At 38.5% G+C, this 22,428-nt stretch overlaps 1 long non-coding RNA gene across 1 annotated transcript in view; it reads right to left on the minus strand.

Moving 5' to 3' along the window:
* LOC122803286 overlaps positions 1–22,210 on the minus strand; it is a 129,364-nt gene extending 107,154 nt beyond the window's left edge. The window contains exon 1 of the long non-coding RNA XR_006365095.1: positions 22,139–22,210. This is a non-coding gene — a long non-coding RNA (uncharacterized LOC122803286). The remainder of the gene's footprint in view (positions 1–22,138) is intronic.
* Positions 22,211–22,428: the final 218 nt, after the last annotated feature.

Raw genomic sequence — 22,428 nt, forward strand, 5'->3', positions numbered from 1 at the left:
GGCCTGAGAGTTATCGAGCAACGGCCAATAAAACTAAAATACACAAAAACGCAATAAGGGATAAAAGAATATTATCTAGAGGAAAAATTTACAAATACTTGACAAACTTTCAAGAATAAACAACAATATATATAGAAAAAAGATTATACTAAGCCTGAGCCAGTAAGGAAGCAACCTCGCAGCTGAAGCGGCAAACGAGATCTGGGTAGCTGACACTGGGCATTCTGGGATAAAGGGTAGCCTCGAGCCAGTAAACAGCTCTTGAGCTATAGAAGATGGCCGAGTCATAGCCGAGGATTGGCTCAGAACCCAAACAGCAAGAATGAAAGCGAGATGGACAACTTAATGTTCAGAGACAGAGCAGTTGATAAGAATGCTGAGGGGGTAGACTATGGGATCAGCAGCTAGCTTTAGGAATTCTGTGGGTAGGTTGTCTGCAGCAAGGGTTGTAGGTTTAAGTTTGGAAAGTAGTTTTTTTTTTTATAATGGAAGTTTGAATAGGTTTAAATGAGAATATGTCCCTGGTTGCATTACAAAAGTTAGGGAACATTTCTGGAAAAGCTCACCCACAGTCTGCCGCAGCTTGCTGTGAGGGAAAGGTTAGTTTGCTTTTGATTTCTTGCACTTTGCATTGCTTTGTTGCATTTTTCTATTTTATATACTGTGATTTGTTTTCTTTACGTCTTACTTATATTCTGCTTTTAATTGTATATTAAAACTTGAAAAGAGACCACAGCTGTGAATCTTGTTAGTCAGACAGAAATTAGAACAGTTCAATTAAGGAGTCACACAGAAGTTAAAACAGGTCAGTTAAGGTTAATCATCTGTGAAATGAGGGGGTGGAGCTAGGATCTAAACCTTCTATTTAAGGAATAACATAAAACATTTCAAAGCTTTACTGGAAAAGCTCACCCAGACTCTGCCACAGCTTGCTGTGAGGGAAAGGTTAGTTTGCTTTTGATTTCTTGTACTTTGTATTACTTTGTTGTCTTTTTCTGTTTTGTATACTGTGATTTGTTTTCTTTACACCATGTTTTACTTGCATTCTGCTTTTAATTGCTTCTTAAAACTTGAAAAGAGACCACAGCTGTGTCTCTTATGAGTCAGACAGATTTTTTCCACCCTCCCAACCTGTTACTGTTGTGTTCTTAAACACTACTGTCTTTCTAGTTGCCTGCCCCTTTTGTTAATTTGATCATATATCTCCTTCCCTCTCTCCTTTCACTGGCTGGTGTGAGTAAGCACAACATTATAATTTTGTGAAATCACTCCCCCTCAACTATTTAAATTTATTGGCCATCCCACTGTACTCCAGAGTACCAGAATACAAAAGTGACCACCCCCTTTCAATCTATCTTGCTCTTTTAAAAATAGTGGCTCTCCCCTTAGACAGCTAAATCTTAAGTTACCCACTTTCATATCTAACTACTGAGTGTACACTGCAGTGTTTAGTATAAACCATTTTTTTCATCTTACCTTTAAACATCTATTGCAAGACCACCAGTAATTGGAGAGCCCACATTCTGTCTCTCAGCAGTCATCTTGGAATTGGTGCTTCTGTTTTTTCTGGGTGAGAGAAGAAGTACAGGGACAGGAGACTGCTGATCACCAGAAAGCCTAATAATTACTTTATAGGTGACAGCTTGGAATCTGTGGTTATATTCTGGTCCTGGTGATGGAAAGAGCAAAGTGCATTGGCACCTGACTGTTTCTGGTTGGGCAGTGAGTGTCTGTGCTTAACGTTCCTGATTGGTCTGGTTGCTATTCAAGGCATCTACCAGGAAAATGCTACAAGGCTACAGACCCTTGTATAATCTGGGACAAGACTGTGGATCACCAAACAGGCTGTGGCCTGCTTCTCATCTTGGGATTGGTGTGAACATTTTGCTTCTGGTGAGAGATGAATCAAAGGAGCATTGTATCCCAACAGCATAAAGCTGTGGTGAGACCAGCATTAGTAGTAGCCAGGCAGTAGCCATTCATGTGGCTTGTCACTTTTCATCATTCTTGACAAGCTAATTCTTTGTTTTCAGTAAGTACTGCTTGACTTGTTTCTAACTTCAGAATATCTGCCTAAATACTTCATCTTTAAATTTTCAGGGTCTACGCATTAGTTTCCCCTCAAGTGTTTGGCAGTGTTCTGTATAGACTCAGACACCTTGAGTGACATTTTTACTGTAAAAGCACAATTGAAATTTCTCCAATACCTAGTTGCACAAAGAACAACTAGTTTGCAGTGACAAGCACTGTCCCCATAGTTGCAAACTGGATACTCTTGACAGTGATTGATATTCTCACTCAAACTGTCTAATCAATAAAAAAAGGTCTCTTGCCATGCAGATGAACTTTCCTACTGTCTCTGCTACCGGCTTTTTGGAAATGGGCACACTGATATGGTATGTGACAGATGTATTTACACAATGTCACTGGAGGTAAAGCTCTCACATAAAAGTATTCCTAATGTCAATAAGGTTGTCAGTAGCACACATGCTGCCCCCATCACGCACAATTCAACACAGACATATCAACCTACATATGCTGAGGCACTTTAATGTAACCTTCATAAACCCCAAAGACCTCCTAGATGAAGTACACATAACAAATACCCTCATCAGCCTGAAATGTACTCTTTCAAAACAGCAACCACATCAACACATAATGCTACATGTCATGGACCCTGTACCTCTAAGCCCATAAGGCAAGCCACCACACAATCCAACATTCTAGTCATTGGAGACTCCATCATGAGACACACTGATGTCCCTCTCACCAGGTTGAGTAAGGAGAAAGTCACAGTCAGTTGCTTATCAGGGGCTAGGATCTGCCACATTATGCAAGCACTCAGGTCAGTGGACCACAATTACCAATATGACTCAGTCATATCATAGTCCATGTGGGAGCAAATGTCCTGAGATGTAGCCCCCTACAGTATATGAAGAGAGCCATCAAGGAGCTCTCAGAATATGTGTCTCAGGCTGGTATGAGCCTAGTATTGAGCAGCATTTTACTTTCTCCAAGGATGATGCCACACTATTAATAAAGATGATTGGCTTTAATAATCAGCTTAGTTTCTGGTGTTATTCTAAGGGGGTGTCAGCATGGAAGGAGATGGTCAACAGAGAATGCTGCTTTGCCAGGGATGGTCTGCACCTCTCCCCTCTAGGCTTTTGAATATTAGATAAACATTGTCTTCTGCCATAGTGCCTTTTTTAGGCAATGTCAAACGGAAAGTACTTCCGACATAGCAAATCAAAACTAAGACAATCTAAAGGTATTACTGCTCAGTGCTAGGCATCTAAACAAAACCTCCACTCCTAGAAGCTATCTTTACCCTAGAGAATGCTGACATCTGTGCAGTCACTGAGACATGGTTTATAGCTGCGGAGAGCACATCAATAGTGCTAGGTTATAATGCCTTCCACACATTTAGGCCAGCTACTTCACAGGCAGGGACTAAAGGTGGAGGTGTCTCTATTTACATTAAAGATAAATATACTTCAAGGCTAGTTAAATGGGACAATGCACTTGAACTGATCCATGTTCAATTCACCCTAGGCAAAATCCAATACCACTTCCTGGAAAGCTATAGCTCCCCCCTCTATGAACCATGAATCCCATACCATGTATTTAAACTTATTAGAAACACTTACCATCCAACCCAATACCATATTCATTGGTGACTTTAATTACCCCACTATTAACTGGGATTCCTATATGCCATCAAACATACATGCACTGAGATTACTGGATTCTGTAAACCCAAACTCCCTGGGCCAGATAGTCAATACACTAACCAGGGGTGCAACCATACTGGATCTGGTCCTCATAATATTGGGAGAGTGCTGCACACCCCCTATTGTAATGCCTTCCCTGGTAAGATCAGACCATAAAATGGCCTCCTTTGAAGTAAAAATAAAACCTGGGCCCACAGCTATACCTGGAATATTCAGGAACTATTCTAAGGCTAACCTCCTGATATTAACTGAGAACCTGGCAAAATTTCAAGCTTCCATAAACCCTACGAACACTACTGCCTGTGCAGAACTGTTCACAGAAACTGTGTACAAGCATGTTAATAGCTGCATAGAGGCAGATGTACCCACCAGGAAGAAGTACAGATCTAACACAAAAACAAGCCACCCTGGTGGAATCACAAAATCAATAGGCTGTATAACAGGAGGAAGAAAATCATGGCACAAATTAGGAGGTTCAGCACCCAGCAGTATAAAAGCACTCTCATCAAACTAAACAAACAAAACAGAGGGCAAATAAAGTCTACCAAAGCCAAATCTGAGGTAAGTTTGGCCTCCCAGGCCAATGACAAAATAAAGCATTCTTTAGCTATCTCCACAACCTCAAAGGCAATACACAATTGTGTGCAGAGCTCATTGTAAATGGAGCCACCTATACTGAGCCAGAAGACATAGCAAACCTCCTGGCTGATAAATTCAGCTCCAACTTTACCCCTCTCTCCCCCTCAACCTTCCCTCAGAAATATCATTGAATATAACTCCTCCTACTACCACTAGGGAACAGGTTCTTAATGCTTTTTCTAAGACCAAGATCACAGCATCAATGGGCCCAGACAATATTCCAGGATGCCTTCTAAATAGCATGAAACATGACATATCAGGGCCTCTGGAATTACTATTTAATTGTAGCCTCCAAACCGGTTTCATGCCTCATAAATGGAGAAAGGCAACAGTCATCCCTCTGCACAAAGGTGGGCCTTCTACAGACCCTGAAAACTACATACACATAGGTCTCACTAGTCTTATATGTAAAGCCATGAAAAGAATTATCATGGAGATGATCAATAGAGATAAAGTAAACCTCCAGACACTGGACCCAAACCAGTTTGGTTTCGTCAAGGGCAGATCATGCCTTCTCAACCTGGTGGACCTTTTGAGAAGGTCACCAAAGCAATGGATGATGGTAAAATCGTTCGCACTGCCTATCTTGATCTGGCCAAAGCATTTGACACAATACCGTACTTGGGCATTGTTGACAAACGCAAGAGGTTAGGTACAAGCCCTTATGTCATCCAGTGGATAGCCAACTGGCTCACAGACAAGACCCAGGAAGTTATAATTGGGGAGCCTACCTGTACAAAGAGACCAGTCACAAGTGGCATCTCCTAGTGATCAGTCCTTGGGCTGCTCCTTTTTGGCATTTACTTCTCAGAAGTCAAGGCCAGTGTGAGTGGTCTCTGGCTGACTAAATTTGTAGATGATTGCAAATTAGGAGCTGTCATTATATCTCACACTGACACGAATGTTCTCCAGGAGGGGCTGACACAGACAAACAACTGGTGTCAGATCCATGGATTAAAACTAAATGCCAGGAAATGCATAATTGTATCCTTTGGGAAGTCATCCATCTCTGGTAACTATCATATTGACAACACACCACTTAGAGTTGACCCAGTAGTCAAGGACTTAGGGACACACATAAATAGTTATCTAGCCTTTGACCATCATGTCTACAGTGGTGAGGAAATCATTCTATGTTGTGCAACTTATAAACAAAGGTATGGCATCTAAGTCCAAGGAAGTAATTGTTCCACTCTGTTCGGTATTCGTCAGACCTATCATTGAGTACAATGCTCCCTTTGGTATGTACCTAACCAGGCATATCCAACAACTGGAATGTCCACAGAGGTTTCTCACTAAAAGAATACAGTGCGTAAGTAAAATGTCCTATGCAGACTGCCTTGAGGCCGTATCCTTGTATTCTGTCTTCTCCAGGCTTTTGAGGGGAGATCTATGTCTGGCATACATGGGATTCTCAGACCCCACTTTGATGGACCACTTGCATATTTGCAAAACAAACAGCACCAGAATTACCCATTCTAAAGACTTAAACCTTGCCTGTAATATAAATAGGACTTGCTAGAGAGATATGTATGTATCCCAGAGACTACCATGTCTATGGAACTGGCTCCCCATCCATGTGAAGCAGAGTTCCTCCCTAACCCAATTCAACTGCAACTTGAACAATTGGATGGGAAACCAGAAATTCATCCCTGGTTTGGCACCTATGTCTCTAATGGACACAGTGACCTGCAAATTGTTCATCTCCTAGATCCATGCTTACTCTTATCAAGGGTATCAGAACTTATCGGAGATTTGGGATGCATGGCTAGACTTAAAAAGGCCCTTGTGGTCATTAGCCTAGTAAACACCTATGAACCTATGAACAACTCACGCCACCTCTATTTTTACTCTCATTTAATGTTCTACTGCAGCTTCTCTTTTAATTAATAACCCTGGCAAGAGATTGAATGGAGTTAGTAAAGAAAGAGTTGAATTGTTCCGCAATATTTTTGGTGTTGTTAGTAGTAGAGGGGGTAGTGGTGGAAGTGTGGCCAGGGTGAAGGAGTTCATTTATCACAGACCAAATTTTTGGGGATTGTAGAGGTGCTGGTGCTGTAAATTGGTAAAGTACGTTTTTTAGTCTAGTTTGACTTGTGACTTGGTTTTATTACAAGTTGCTTAAATAGATCATTGTTAACTTGATCTTTGGTGGCGAGCCACAGTGACTAAGCTTTGCGTCTCTGTTTGAGTAGAGTTTTGGTGTATTTTGTTAAGCAGGGTGTGTAGTTAGATTTTATTCTACTGGATCTACAAGGGAATAACTTATTTAGTACCTCAAGGAAGGTAGAGTTGCATGGCTGTATCAAGAGGAAGAGTTTTGAGTAGTGACCAGTTGCAGAGCTGTAAGAGTGAAATAAAAGTCTGAACATTGAAATTCTTGTTGTGAGTTGCATGGAAAGAGTTTTGTCTGGGGAGTTGAGATTGTGTCTAAGTAAGCGGTGGGGAGATGGTCACTAATACTATTGGGGAGGCAACCTGATTGATAGGCTAGTGAGCCTGAGTGCAGTGAGGGCAAACAGAGTGGGGCAGAACCAGTTAGTGGCAGTCAGTAGAAAACAATCTGCAAAAACAGTAAGTTGAGAATATAAGCAATGGGGCCTTGTTTGAGCAGCAAAAGGACAGAGGACAGTAAATAGGCTTAGGACAAGATGATTTTCACTGTGACTAGTTAGAACAGCTTGCTGAAGGGAATTTCAGTAGGGAGTTAGAGGTGGGGTAGAGCAGCTAGGTGATGACAGAGAAAGGAAGGGGAAAGGATAGAGCAGGAGAATGGCTCAGTGATGTGTGTCAAGCCTAAAACATACAGAATTAATGTAGTACAATGCAAAGGAAGTTAACATACATTAAAATAATAATGTTTGCAGGACTGTTGGTTATTTGCAGGGAAGGATAATTAGAATCTCAGCTATGTTTGGACCTCTGTTCAGTTCTACTGGATTGGCTGGGTCCTGTATCATTAAAATAATTATGTTTGCAGGACCGTTTGTTCTTTGCAGGGAAGGAGTTTGAATCTCAGCTGAGTGAGTTTGGACCTGTGCTCAGTTCTACTGGATTGTATCCTTGAGTATACAGTAGTCATCCAGCTAAAACAAAGAATTACGGCTTCCGGACACCACCAAGACCAGTTATTTGAAAGGAACATTATTGGGGACATTTTACATGTGTTAAACATAATATTTGGATAAACTATCAGTCCAGTTGAGAAACGTTGCAAGAGAGATAAAACCACTGCTGTGTAAACAAGTAAATGAACTAAATATATAAAGCACACCAGCATTCCTCGCATGTAGCTTCTTCTGATCTGAAGAAGCTACATGTGAAAGAGCTTATCTCTGTTTTCCTGTACTATTAAATTTATTTACCTATCCTTGCCGTGGACTGCTGATGTGCTTTATATATTTAGTTCATAACATCTGGATAAAGTGTGGCAAGCCTTTCAAGCAATTATTCAGTAATTCCAGTAAACAGCGACACCATTTTTACTTTTTAAGTGATATGATTTTTTAAATTACATCTTATCCTTTTGTGAGATAAATTGAAAACCAGATTGAGTTGCATAAGTTCTGATAGCTTCCAAATTAGTGGAGGTAGGTTTGCAGAAAATTGTTTTTTCTGTCTAAGGCTGGAGAACATTTTAGTTAAGTCTTCATGCTCTCTTTGTGCCAGTGTCAGGCTGTCCAACAAAAAAAGCATCCAACCCTGCTCCTTGTAATGTTCATAAACCCAGGGTCTCTCTTGTTGTTTGCCCCTTAAGTTAATTTTACCATAAAACGTCTTCCCTCTCCTCTTCCATTGGTCAGTTTCCTTAATTACAAAGGTATCATTTTGTGAAGTTACTCACTTTTAGTTATTTAAATACATTTTCCATCCCATTGTTTTCCATAAGCATTTGGAACCATGGATTTGCACTTTCCAATTGTATCTGTAACCAGCTTGGTTGAATTAGTCATCTTGAGACAATGTAGCAATTGCCTTATGTTTACTGACAATCTCCTACTACTTAAATAAATAGACACAGTGTCTGAAAGATGTAGTTATATAGTTTTAAAGGGGTGTTGATGGAGGCAAAGCTCTCAGATGTAGCTATTACTGATAAATGGGAATACCCTTTCAGCAAACAGCTCTTTGCCAAATGATAACCAGCGAAATATAACTCCCATGAATGGCCATTTCAGAAAATGTTTTCATAGGGAAAAAAAAACACTTGGCCATCACTGGGAATTTGCCCTTTTTCCCACTGTATTTAATCTCGGATTTGGTATATTTAGTTAGGAGGGGGTGTGGGTTGCAAAGCCCCCCCCCCCACTTTGAAGGGTTTTAAATTTTGCCTGGTTTTAGGTTGGCCAAGCATTTTTCCGCCTAGGAAAACATTTGATGGAATGGCTGTTCGAGGGAGTTAGATTTCACTGGTCATTTTTCGGCGAACAGTCGTTTGCTAAAAGGGTTTTTCACAGATGTAATATAGACCCCACAATACAGACCAAGCACATAGACCTACATATGCTGAGGCACTTAAAAGTAATCTACGTAAACCACAAAGGCCTCTAAAATGTAACCTAAAAAACAAATACCAACAGCAGCTTCACAAACACACACATCCAAGTGACACATTGTCTCAAGTCAAAAGCCCATAAGGCAAACTCCATGCAATCCAATATCATAGTTATAGTTGACTCCATGGTGAGACATGCTGATGCATCGCTCCCCAGGCTATGCAAGGAGAGGGTCACAGTCTGTTGTCTGTCAGGTGCCATGATTTGCCACATCCCACAAGCACCTTGCACCCAAGTGTATATACGACACAGTCATTGTGCATGTGGGTGTAAATAACTTGAGACGTATCTTCCTGGACTATATAAAGAGAGACATGTTAGAGCTTTCAGAATACATGTCCAACATGGGGAAGAACCAAACCTTTATTAGTATTCTATCATCACTAAGAATTATGCTGTAGTATGATCAAAAATTATTAACTTCAGCAATCAGCTTAGCGTCTGGTATTATTCAAAGGGGGTAATATATATATATATATATATATATATATATATATATATATATATATATATATATATATATATATAAATCATCCTAGTATGAGTTAGTAGATTGTCCTAACTGCTTTGTCAGAGTTGGCGTGTGCATATCCCCGAAAGCTTTTGTATATTGTCTAAATCCTTGTCCTCCCTTATAATGCCTTTTTTAGTCAATGTCAGTCTCCTAACACTTCCAGCAAAACAAAACAGAATCTGGATAAGATAAAGGTATTAGTGTTCAGTGCTAGGAACCTTAACAAAAGACCTCCAATTCCTACAATCATTCCATACCTTGGAAGATATTGATACATACATTGTTATGGGGACCTGGTTCAAGACCAAATAAAGCACACCATCACCGCAGGGTTTGAAGGCCTACCATACATTCAGGCCCACCAAACTCGATGAAGGCAGTAAAGGTGGTACTGTCTCCATATTATTCAAAAAATCTTTTTACCTCCAGACTTGTTAGACAAGATAATAACCTGGAACTCTTTCATGTCTAGCATACTATCAACAAAACCCAATATCATGTCATAGCAAACTATAGGAACCCCTCTATGTCCCCATCAGCCAATACCTCATGCCTAACTAGTATAGCATCCCTATGCATTAGGTTGAACACCTTTTCATTGGTGTCTTCAATGAACCCTTCATCAGATGGGAGACTTAAACATCCTCAAACATGCATGACCACTACAGTTATGGACTTCATCAATGCAAACTCTCTGGACCAGTTAGTTCACATCCAGAACAAGGTGATAAAATCCTAAACTTATCAATATAGGACAGCTTTGCTACTCACTAAATGTAACTTCCTCACTAGTTAACTCAGGTTACAAATCAGTCACATTCACTATATAACAGAAGCCAGAAGCATCTTTCAATACCTCAGTATTCAGAAATTATGCTAAGGCTAATTTACTAAAACTGAGGGATGACCTGGTTAAATTCAAAATCCTTTTACAACTTGATAACCTCATTGCTTATGTATAATCCTTTAAAGTCAAATTCTATGCACATATAAATAGCTGCATAGCAGCATAGATGCAGCCATCACCCTTTGAAGTAAATAACATGCCAAATTTAAAAGTAAATACAAATGGGGGAACCCAAATAAAAACAGACTATAACAAAATAAATAAACCACTGCATGCAAAAACTTTCATGATGCCAAAAATGCTCTTGCTAAACTTAACAGGAAATTCCACACCCTGCTCAAATCAACCAAAGTCAGATATGGAACACAAATCACCACCCCTGTGAAGGATAATCATAAAATCATCTTTAAGTGTGTTAGAAACCTCAGAAACAGCACTGAACAGACATACTGGTAAATGAAATCACAAACTTGGAGACAGATAACACAGTCAATCTACTGCAGACAAATTTAACTCAAACGTTATCCTCTCTTCCATCCTATATTCCCAGATCACATACCAGTATATATACCCCCTCGAGTCTCCCAAGAGGAAGTCCTCAAGGCGCTATCCAAGGCCAAGAATACTACTACTATGGAAACAGATAATATACTGGGCTGCCTACTGGTTAGTGTTAAACAGGGCTTGTCAGACTCCCTATAGAGGGTATTCAGTAATCAGCCTTCCAGCAGACTTCATGCAAGATGAATGGAGTACAGTAAAAGTGATCCCCATGTACACACGTGTGCTGTCAACAGACTCTCACATGCTAGTATCATAGATAAACTCTCCCAGTAAAATGTAAATCCTTATGCAGCTCACTGGATAGATAATTGGCTCACAAACGGGACCCAGGAAATTAGGGTGGATGACTTTACATTCTTCAAATTACATGTCACTGGTGTTGTACCCCAGGGTTCAGTCCTCCGGACACTCATCTTTGGCATTTACTGCTTGATGGTTGAAGCAAATGTTAAGAGTTTATGGATGAACATTTTTGCAGATGACTGTAAACTTGGGACCATCATTAACTCCCCAGAGGACACCAGGGTCCTCCAAGAAGACCTTTCCCAAACAAATAGCTGTTATAAAAACCATGGACTAAAGTTAAATGGTAAGAAATTTATAATGATATCCTTTGGTAAGTGTGACAGCCTCTCTTTACCCTGAGCCAGTAATAAAGGAGCCTCAATCCACACTGCTGACACCGGTTGAGAGACGGTGACTAAGCACAGGAATGAATTTATACAGTATTTTCAGATGCAAGCAAAATTTCCCATAAGAACACATGGGAAACATGAACTAGACCTGGGACTGGACTCTTTGGCTCTCTAGATCCAAAACAAGACTCAGTTTGGAACACTGTGTCTCAGATCCAAGTAGCTGACACACCTACATCTGGAGATTTGATTTTCACAGACACACACACTCCTGTGAAAGGCTGGCACAGATTTACTAGCTGTACCCCTTCTGCCAAGACTATAAGGTAACCGCTACCACCAGTCAACTACTCTAAAGCTCTTACAAGGGTATCCAATTATACTGAGTAAAATCAATACTAATATAAATGGTAGAGTGTAACCAAAGCAGCCAGACTTTTCGGAGTGGCCAAGGTGTCACTAAAGTAAGCAAAAGTACTCGCAAGATGTTAAAACTATTCTATAAAAGACCAGCCACAATGAAAGGTATAAAAATATTTAATAATAAATAATAAAATAGAAAACATGAGAATACTAAATATCTAAGTACAATAAACACTGGAGTTTCAATAAAAGGAGAAATAAAAATTATACACTTGGACAGATTCAAACAGATGCAGAAAAAACACTACTTAACTAATCTCACTGTATTTCCTGACTGTCTAAAGAATAACTGCTCCCTAGCTAACTTAATTAATAGAGCAAGGCAAGATTAGATGCTGAGATGCTTACTTCCACAAGGCAAGGTGATGAGCTTCCAACTAACTGATCTCAACTCAGACTGTAATAACTGACATAGTTGTTTTATATCAGGTTCCAAAGAAAACAAAACAAAACACACTGCTGTGAGAGTTCCATCCTCTCAGTGTTGGTTATAGAATAATATCACATTTGGTCACCTGACTCTGGCACAATGTACATTCAGAGCTTTGCTAAGATGTGCTGCAGTATTTAAAAATTATAGAACAATTTCCAAAACATCTACTCTTCCCTTCCAGAATTCTTATATACATTTAATCAGTTATAATAACACTGTTGATACACTTTTAACACAAGCATGTGTACAATTCAGTGTGATAGTCAAATGACACAAAATTATTTACAAAACTCCAGCTAACTATATTGTCATATGTTACACATGCACTGCCCTAGTCTCCCTGGCACAGGTGGCAATACCTCACACTGTCACAGCAAGCATGACTTCCCTTTTAACTATCACAATGACAATAACCCCTGGAAGTTGATCCTGTATTCCTGAATCTGGAGACTTATATAGATAATGAACTGTCCTTTGATCACTTTGTATCATCCATTGTAAGGATGGTCTTTTCCATTGCATAGCTTATACCTAAAGGTATGCTGCCCAATTCCAAGGAAGTACTCATTCCACTGTTCTCAGCTGTTACTAGGCTGATCATTGAGTATAATGTCCCTTTCGTTATTTACCTGTCCAAACACTTACTCCAAGAGGAAAGATCACAATGCTTTCACATTAAAAAATTAGGAGCCTAAATCATAAAGATTATGCAGACTGCCTCAAGGTCTTGTCCCTCTTTTTGGTATTATACAAGCTTAACATGTGAACTCTGCCTTGCATATATACCATCAAATGACCCTATCCTTTCTGACTCATTACACATTCACAAGTCAAACTATAGTGTGAATACGCAGTCAAATGATCTCAATCTGTTTTGCAACATAGATAAGATATGTTTGAGGGATAAGTATGTATATCAGAGAATACCACTTCTCTTAATCTATTTATATGTAATTGGGATAAATTGGATAAATGGATGGTAAACCACAATATATCCTCCAGTTTAGCTCTCATGTCCCTCATGAGTAGGAGCAACAAATAAATCTCCTATCATATCTTTGTTCTGCCTGCCTCTATTTTATTCACTCTCTAGCAAAGTGGTTAAAGTACTGTTTTTATAATCTAAAGGTTCTGAGTTCAAATCTTACTCTGATAGTATATCCCTTTTTAATTTCTCCAAGTCTTTTGGATTTCTAATACCATAACTGGAATGGACCCCATTTCTAAGTCAAAATATGATAAAAGTTCATGAAATTAGTGTTTGCTTCAGTCTTTGATGTTAGCCAGAAGTGCTCTTTGCAGCACCCACAATGTGCCCAGTATTGACTCCTTCTGTAATTCATACAGAGTTACATCTATCAGTAACATATGTAAGTATGACTGTAAATTTTTTTTATAAGACCCATTGCTTCTAGTACTATTGAACTGTCTGGGCATCCTTCTTCCACATTGTTCTCATTTCTACCTGCAAATCTTGTTATTTTATGACTTTGTGTCTCTCTGTACATAGAACACTGCAGTCACTGGGTGTAGCAATTTCAAAGATCAAGGCTACTTTTGTCTTCTTTTCATGAACTACTACATCTGGTTTTCTCGCATCTGTTTTTTGAACTGTTGGTAATGGGTGATCCCATGTGACATGCATTTCTCATTTTCAACAATACTTTGTGGCGCATGTTTCCAATGATTTTTTCTCTAGTTCAATATTATAATGTTTGCACAATCCCCAGTGCAACAGTCTTGCCACATTATGTCTTTCAGTATACAGTCCTTCTGCCATTAGTGTATTACAACTAGTATCAAGATGTATGACTGTTTCCAAGTCTGTTTTACAAAACCTATATTTGTCTGTTTCTCCCACATGTTCAATGGACTTTGTAAAACAATGTGTATGTAGTCCACTATCTTGGGCCACCAACTTTCTCTTTTGGTTTAAGTTCACCTCTCTTTAACCATTCTTGTGTTCCATTATGATCAATGTGAGGTTGTTCCAAGAGTTTTCTATACTTGCAACTATATTTATGCATTTTCCACATTTTTTGCCTTTTCATCTGATCCTTCACCTTATATTCTTTCTTTTGTTCTTTTGGCACATTCAGTTGCTGCCTGATTTTTATCTACTTCTGGTTTAATTTCCATTCCTGCTTGACACCGATACACGTCTGCTAAACTAAGCAGGGAAGTCATCTTAGACTTATTCTCCTCTTGTTTTAAAACTTTCACTACATTTGGGTCTTGTTAGGTCAGCAGATATTTATGCACTCCTATGATTGCAGTTCTATACATGTAATTGATTTCAAGTAGGCCCATACTCCTTCATAATGGGGAATATATATAGTCTTGGTATGCACTGAATTTTACAAATCATTTGATAAGCATGAAGCATCCTTCTTGTTTTCCTGTCCAACTGGTCCAACACCTCTTGAGGACAGTCAAGTTACTCCAAAACTGTAAGTTAGGACAGGAAGAGCAACTTGTTTTATAGCTTGGACTTTGTTCCTATATGTCAGTGCTGTTTTCAATACTAATTTTAATCTTCTAAAGTATTCTTTACTAAATTATATTTGCATTTGTTCATGTATTATTGTTGATCTTTCATCAATTCCCAAATATTTATACATGCCCTCTGACTTGCTCAAGTTGTTTTCTATCACATTCCTGTTCCAGGCTGATCTTTTCTTGGTGCTGCAGCTTTCCTGCTTTAAAGGTTGCTTTTGCACATCTATGAAGACCAAATTACATTCTTAAATGATCTGAAAAGGTTTTGGCCCCTTACAGTTGTGCTTTCAGTTCCTCATATGATGAACTATACAGTTTTAAATCATCTATAAAAAGAAGATGAGAAGTCTTTATACTTTGTTGTTTTCTGGGAACCAATTTGTAGCCATGACCTAATCTGTTAAGCAGACAGCTTAATGGGTTAAGGGCAAGATAAAAGAGCAACAGTGAGAGAGTCACCCTGGAATCTCCCCGTTTGAATGTTTATCCCTGGAATAATAATTTGTCCTGTATCATGGCTTAACTGCAAAGTGGTTTGTCACTGTTTCATGGTTGCTGTAATGTAATTGATCAGTGTAGGGTGTATCTTATGCATTTTAAGCACTCTCATAGGTTCATAGGTTCATAGGTTGGTACTAGGCTATCAGCCCTAGGGCCTATACAAGCCTAGCCATAACAATTCCCTGGCTATTTCTTCCACATTATTTACTTTCCTGGACCCCTGTCTAGCAGGGTGACTGACGTGATCCCTGGGGTGAATTTCCTTTCTCCCATCCAATCGTCAAGGTTCCTTTTGAAGAGGGCCAAAGAGGCACTCTGCTTGACATGTATGGGCAATCTATTCCAGAGTCTGGGGAGTCTCTGGGTCAGGAACCTATCCCTCCAGCATGTTTTGTTTATTGTGATGACAAGATTTAGATCCCTGGAGCATGTAGCTCTGAGGGATTGGGATTTCTTTAAGTGTAGCATGTCCAACAGCTCTGGGTTTGACATGGCCTTGTATGTTAAGCAGAGATCGCCTCTGAGTAGACGATATGCGACAGAGTATAGCTGGAGTTTTTTAAGGCGGTCAGCGTAGGGCATCTGCTTTAGGCCTGTGATTCTTTTAGTGAGGTATTTCTGAGGCCTTTCCAGTTGTTGCAGATGTCTTGAGAGGTACATACCAAATGGGGCGTTGTATTCTATAATGGGTCTAATGAGGGATGAGTACAGTGGGACAATGACCTCCTTTTTTCTGGATGAAAAGCCCTTCGTGATGAGGTGTGCCACGTAGAAGGATTTAATCAATGCATGTGGGATACTGTCAAATGCTTGCTTGTAGTCTTTCCATGCCTTACTTAGATTCTTCCCCTCTTTAAAGTTCTCCATTATTACTTTATTTAACAACAACTGACCCTTTGTTCCATATGTCTTTCTTTTGTTACTCTTTTGTTCTATTGCTATGACTGAGTTTTCCTCTAAATGACTATAAACTCTGCTGGCATCAATTGCAGTGTAGTTTATATGTCGTCAGTAGGCAAGTTATTGGTCTGTAGATTTTAGGATAGCTTACAGGTTTGCTGTTAAGTAGGAGTATTTTTTCTTGTTCTTAACCAGGTTGGCATCTGTTTGGTATACACATATAAATAGTTCTTACTCATGGCTAAATCTTCATGGAAAAATGTTTCTACATTTAGCCAGAAGTTAGGTACTGCATCTGGGTCTGGGGTTTCCAGTTAGGAGCTTTTCTTAACTTTGTTTAAATCTCTCTGGCCATTACTTCATCACATTTCATATCCTGTACCTTTGAACTTTTTACTCATTTTTTTACTTCTATCCAATCAGCATCTTTGTTATGTTCCACAGGATCTTCATAGGTATTTCTCCAAAACGTATCTATTTCTTCTTTTTTTGGTGGTGTTTCAACTCCTTTTGGCTTATTTCTCAATTTTCTATAAAACCGTTTTGGGTCATCAGTAAATTGCTTATTTTGTACTTTTTCTTTATATTTATCTGCTTATCTTCTAAGTTTTTCTGCATGTTCTGATATTTTTAGTTTATTATTTGTGATAGTGCACAATAGATCCTGATCTGTTCTGATACTGTGTATTGCCTTTATCATGTCTATATTTCTGAGTATTTTTGTTGATCTGTTCCCTCTTCTGTACTCTTCTAACAGTGACATTTCTTGTCTTAATTGCTTTATAGTTTTCTCTGATACTTCCATGATGGCATTTGATTTTCTCCCTTCCATTCGCTTACTGCTCTGTGTTTTTGTGGGAAGACTTTATCTGTTATTAATTTAGCTGCACAGTAATATATCCTATTTACTTTTGTTATATCACATGCATTTCTATAGACAGTCTGAATTTTTGTGTTCATTTTATTTTATCAAACTTCAGCATTTTGGGGTTTTATTAACTTTCTGTAGTCTATTTTTATTTGCTCTTATTATGTCTGTCCATCTCTATTAAATCAAGCAACTCTTCTCTTAGATCATTTTATTCTAAACTGAGGGCACATTCTTTCCTGCGAACATTCTACAGAAAGTTTTGGACCATCTTCCTTTGCCACATTGTCTTCAGTTTCATCCTATGCCAACCGTTGCTCTTTCATATGGGACTCACTGGTGTATCACTCCACAACATTGACTGTGTCAGAGTTGCCAAAGTTTCTTGTTCCTTCCTTTGCTGTGCAACTCCAACTGAACTTTTGTACTGGTTTTCTATGGAAGGCTCCAAAGTATCTTCACATGGCAACTAATCAGATATTTCCTGCTCCACTGGATTCTCCATAATTTGGGAATCCATTGCTCTATCCTGCTGTGGTGTTATCAGAGATGGATTTTATACACTAAATCCTTTACTGTGCAAGTAATTCATGACCTCAGTTTCTATTTATTCTGCTTCTCCATTATTAATCCTCTTTTCTACTTTTCCTCTTTGTCTTCTTATTTTTTGCATTGTAAAATGTCCCATATCTGGATGCCTTTGCCTATATTTCTCTTCACATATCTTTGGCGCTGCTCTTTTTGCATTGATTCATTTTGCTTTCTCCTTTGCATTAATATTGCACCATATTTAATCTGTTTGTTTCCCATGCCCATATTTCTTCTTCAGATGTCTCCTGATCCTCCTGTTTCTCCTTACTTGGGGAACTCATTGTTTCATCATGCTGTACCCCATAACTTCAGCTTCTACTTGTTTAACTTCTGCTTTACTAATCTTCTGTTTTACATTATCCCTTTGCGATCTGTTTTTATGTATTGTGAAATTTTCCAAATCTGGATGCCTTTGTCTGTATTTCTTTTTGAATATCTTTGGGGCTGCTTTTTGTATTGATTAATTTCTCTTTCTCCTTTGCATAAGTATTGCACCATATTAGATCTCTCTTTCTTTCCCATGTCCATATTTTTTAATTATACCTTTCAAAAATCTTTAGATTTTGTTCTTTATATTTTCACACTTTCTCAGTTGCTTCTTTTTCCAACTTTACAAGTTTTTTAGGTCAATATAATATTTTTCATATATCTGTTGTATTAATGAACACAAATTTGCATTTGAAACTTTTCATAGTTTTTCTTATGCAAGTATTTTTCTTTCCTCTAATTTGTTTTTAATAGCGTTTATTTTACTTGTGTTTAAGTGAATAACGTGTGCAGTATTGGAATTCTCCTGGGACTTTCTTGTTCATTTGCTTTCCTCTAATTTGTCTCTGAATTTTTTTATATATCTTTTGTTTTTAAATTATATAATAATTTCTTTCTTATCTTCAATAGTCCACTGTCATCTTTATGCAATTTAAGACATGCAGTCAGTTTTATTCATATACAAAACACAATGGCCAAAAAACTACCATGGGAATGTAAGGCTAGGCTTTGTCAACAGCATAGTAAGTACCTATGGACCTATTAACTGAATGCCAGAACTGAAGCTAAGTTATCTGTCACAATATGCAGTTCCCTGAACTGGCACCCCCTAAACTTGAAGTTAAGGGAGATAAAAAAATATCTGCTTAAGTTTGGGGACTCATAATTACATAACAAGCAGATTACTACTACTACTCCACCACACACAAAACACTTCAATACTTCGCTATTTTTAATGCCAGTACTGTACTCGTGCAACATCAGCATCGGCCAAGCATTGCTCTGAACATCTCCCACTGGGAGGCCGCCACCTGCTTCATCCCGCAATAGTTATGCATCTGCTGAATGTTAACAATAGCCATTCTATTATATTGCCAGGTGACTATAAGACATCAACAATCCATCAGAAATATGACAACTTAAAATGTCTCATAAATGTTATTAACCAAATAATATTGGCAGAATGTCAGAGATATGGAAGAAATGGGTGATGACAATGCTTAAAAAGGGATAAAGACATGGATGGAGAGGGGTGTCAAGAGAAGGGGAAAGTTAAAGCAGGTAACAAATGATCCATTTGTTTTAGAATAATAGTTCAGCATTGCAATGGTACATAATCAATAGCCTAAAGAAGAAATCTGCTCTCTTTCTGAGGATAAGGTAACTTGCAGAAAATGTGTAAATAAAAATGTCAACCAAAACCAAAGTTTTTCTTCACTGCCACTATAACTTGAAGCATTTTTTGGAACTTAGGGAAATACTTTGGAAACTATGTATAACTAGAAACTCCTCTATCCAGATCTTCTAGGGAATCAGGTCTCTCCCTACTCTGGTTGTAGAGATGCCTAAATGATCTGGAGCAAAACAAACATTTGACAGGGCAATAAGAATATAACAATGTCTATCAATTGAGTCTAATAAATGTCTAAGTGTTGAAAAATATTTCAAGCATATCCAAGCCACTGAGTATGTGTTTATGGGCATAAAGTAAAACAAAGCAGCATCTTAAAATCAAATAGATAACTCCAAAACAAAACACTTCATAAAACCACCTAAGCAAACACAGCATGGAATACAGAAAGGTTACCATGAGATGTATACCATGCAGTAACCATTTGGGGTTCAGAGACAGAACTGCCATGGTGCATTAGCATGAAGATATGCAAAACTGAGGTGGGCTGCCTCCTTGTTTATGTTAAATGCTAGTGAAGCATTCCAGGGAGATGCATATGCTAATTAGCCACGTGCTTTTCTGAGGAAATGCCTATAGTAAGGCCTTCTTGCTCAGCTATGTAAAGTAACATGACCTCTCCCATCCACCCATGTTAATGAACACAGCCAAAAACATGTGCTCACCCATCTCAGTACAGTTAAATGACAGGGAGTTTAAGGGGCAGGCTAATAATGCTGGGGAGGGTGTGCATCTTTGTATGTGTGTGGCTGTATGTGTAAGTGTATGTGTGAGTGGGTCTCTGTTTGAGAAGATGTAGTAGGTTTGTTAGTTAGGGGAAAGGTAGGGAAGGTATATGTGCGTGTGTGTGTGTGTGTGTGTGTGTGTGTGTGTGTGTGTGTGTGTGTGTGTGTGTGTGTGTGTGTGTGTGTATGTCTGGGTGAATTGGTGAGTGTGCCAGTGAGTATGATCGAGTGGAGGGTTGTGTATGTTTGAATACGTGAGTGTGTGTGTGTGTGTGTGTGTGTGTGTGTGTGTGTGTGTGTGTGTGTGTGTGTGTGTGTGTGTGTGTGTGTGTGTGCAGGAGGGGCTGTCACACCTCCACAATCCGCTGGACTAATGGGAAAATTCTGCAGTATGAGGGGGTGACCACTAGACACCAGGGCTATTCTTCATATCATGCTTTAATGGCACTTATAAAATAAAGAAAGAAGGCTTTATAAATATAAGTACATATAACATGGGTCTGGGACATGATTAGACATCAAGGATACTCTAAATGGTATGCTATAAAGACAGTAAAAAAGATTCAGATCCTGCACCCCCTACTTCATATAGACCTCTAGACACTGGGGCTACTTGAAAATATTACTTATGGATGTTTACAAAAGTGAAGTAGGAGCAATAACCCACTGCACTATCTGATCCATGAGTATATTTTTAAACATAATAAGATGTTTGAAACTCTAATATATGCAAGATCCCTGTTTGCAACAGTACACGAGCCATGATGGACAGTAGGGGGAGGATTCATTACAAGGCTGGGAGGAACACTAGATGACATCGGGGAAATTATATTACCAGGAATCACTTAAAAAGTGAATACAGCAACAGCACTAGCATCAATATGCAGTCTACAGTCACTAAGAAGAATGAGATGCCTGCCGTTATAGACTGACGGCAAGGCTCATGATTTACGAAGGCAGGGACAATAAATAAGAAGAAGCACAATTCAGGGAGAGATGAGAGGTGTGTAGTGTGTGCATGCATGTGTGTGTGTGTGTGTGTGTGTGTGTGTGTGTGTGTGTGTGTGTGTGTGTGTGTGTGTGTGTGTGTGTCTGTTTGAATGCATGTATATATGTAGGAGAGTGAATGGGGGAGCTTTTGCCAATGTGATGTATAAGACATCAGCATTAATACAGGAAATTACTGATTAACACTAACAGTAGTTAATGGCAATATAGAGCCATGCAAACTTAGCCAATAATGAGGGCTTCCTCATTGTGCCTGTATCTATGAATCACATTTTTCTTCATCATGAAAACAGCTTCTTTTGCTACAACTCATACAACCAGCACTGGGGTTCTTTCTGAATCTCTGGGATAGTCTACAACCACTTTTATTAAAATGTTAGAGATCAGATGAATCTATATGAATAATTGGAGAAATACAAATTTATATAACTGTTGATGCATTGAAAGTGTACTGAAACAGTAACCAAGAAAAAAAGTGCAATAAATGACATTTAATGACTAAATTGTCCAGAACCTGCCATGTGTATGTCCTGTCCTTATATATATATTTATTTATTGACATTTGATTACCTGGAAAGTCTGACTGGGTAGAAGCCCATTTTCAGTGGAGGCCTGGGGAGAAAAGCTCCAAATCATTATAATATATATGGTAGCCAAGTGGCTCCTTTCACAGGGAAAGTAATTTGGCAGTCTGTTCGTTGAACTGGAGCTTCGGTGGATTCAGCTCAGGTAAGTACAATTCATTAAAATGTACTTTTGTGTAAAGAAAGTAGATCCATACACACACACACACATATATATATATATATATATATATATATATATATATATATATATATATATATATATATGTGTGTGTGTGTGTGTGTGTGTGTGTGTATTCACTTTCACTTATACTCATATGATATTTTGAATATGATAAAGACTGGACTATCAAATAAGAAAACAGAAAGCCACCAAAATAACAATGCATGCAAAACCTACAAATGAAAAGACATGCTTAACTCACTCAGCTCTAGTTACCTTATGTGACCTTGGAACCTTGGATATCTGGGCCAGCTTAGTTGGCTGAGTGCATTTTAGGTACTATTCCTGCAATTCCTACAAAACATAAGCAAGTCAACATTAGCATTTTGATTTCTGAAGACTACACATATCTATCATATTTATATATATATATATCCATATCTATCTAGCTATATTATCTACAAGTACAAATGTGTGTGTGATCTATATATACATTTAAATATATGGATGTAATCTGAAATATCAAATAAAAAAAAAAACAGCAGATGGCAACGCATCAATGTAAA

The sequence above is a fragment of the Protopterus annectens genome, chromosome 5.part1 (genome assembly GCF_019279795.1).
Source record: "Protopterus annectens isolate FY-2018-M chromosome 5.part1, PAN1.0, whole genome shotgun sequence".
In the NCBI taxonomy this organism is placed as follows: domain Eukaryota; kingdom Metazoa; phylum Chordata; order Ceratodontiformes; family Protopteridae; genus Protopterus; species Protopterus annectens.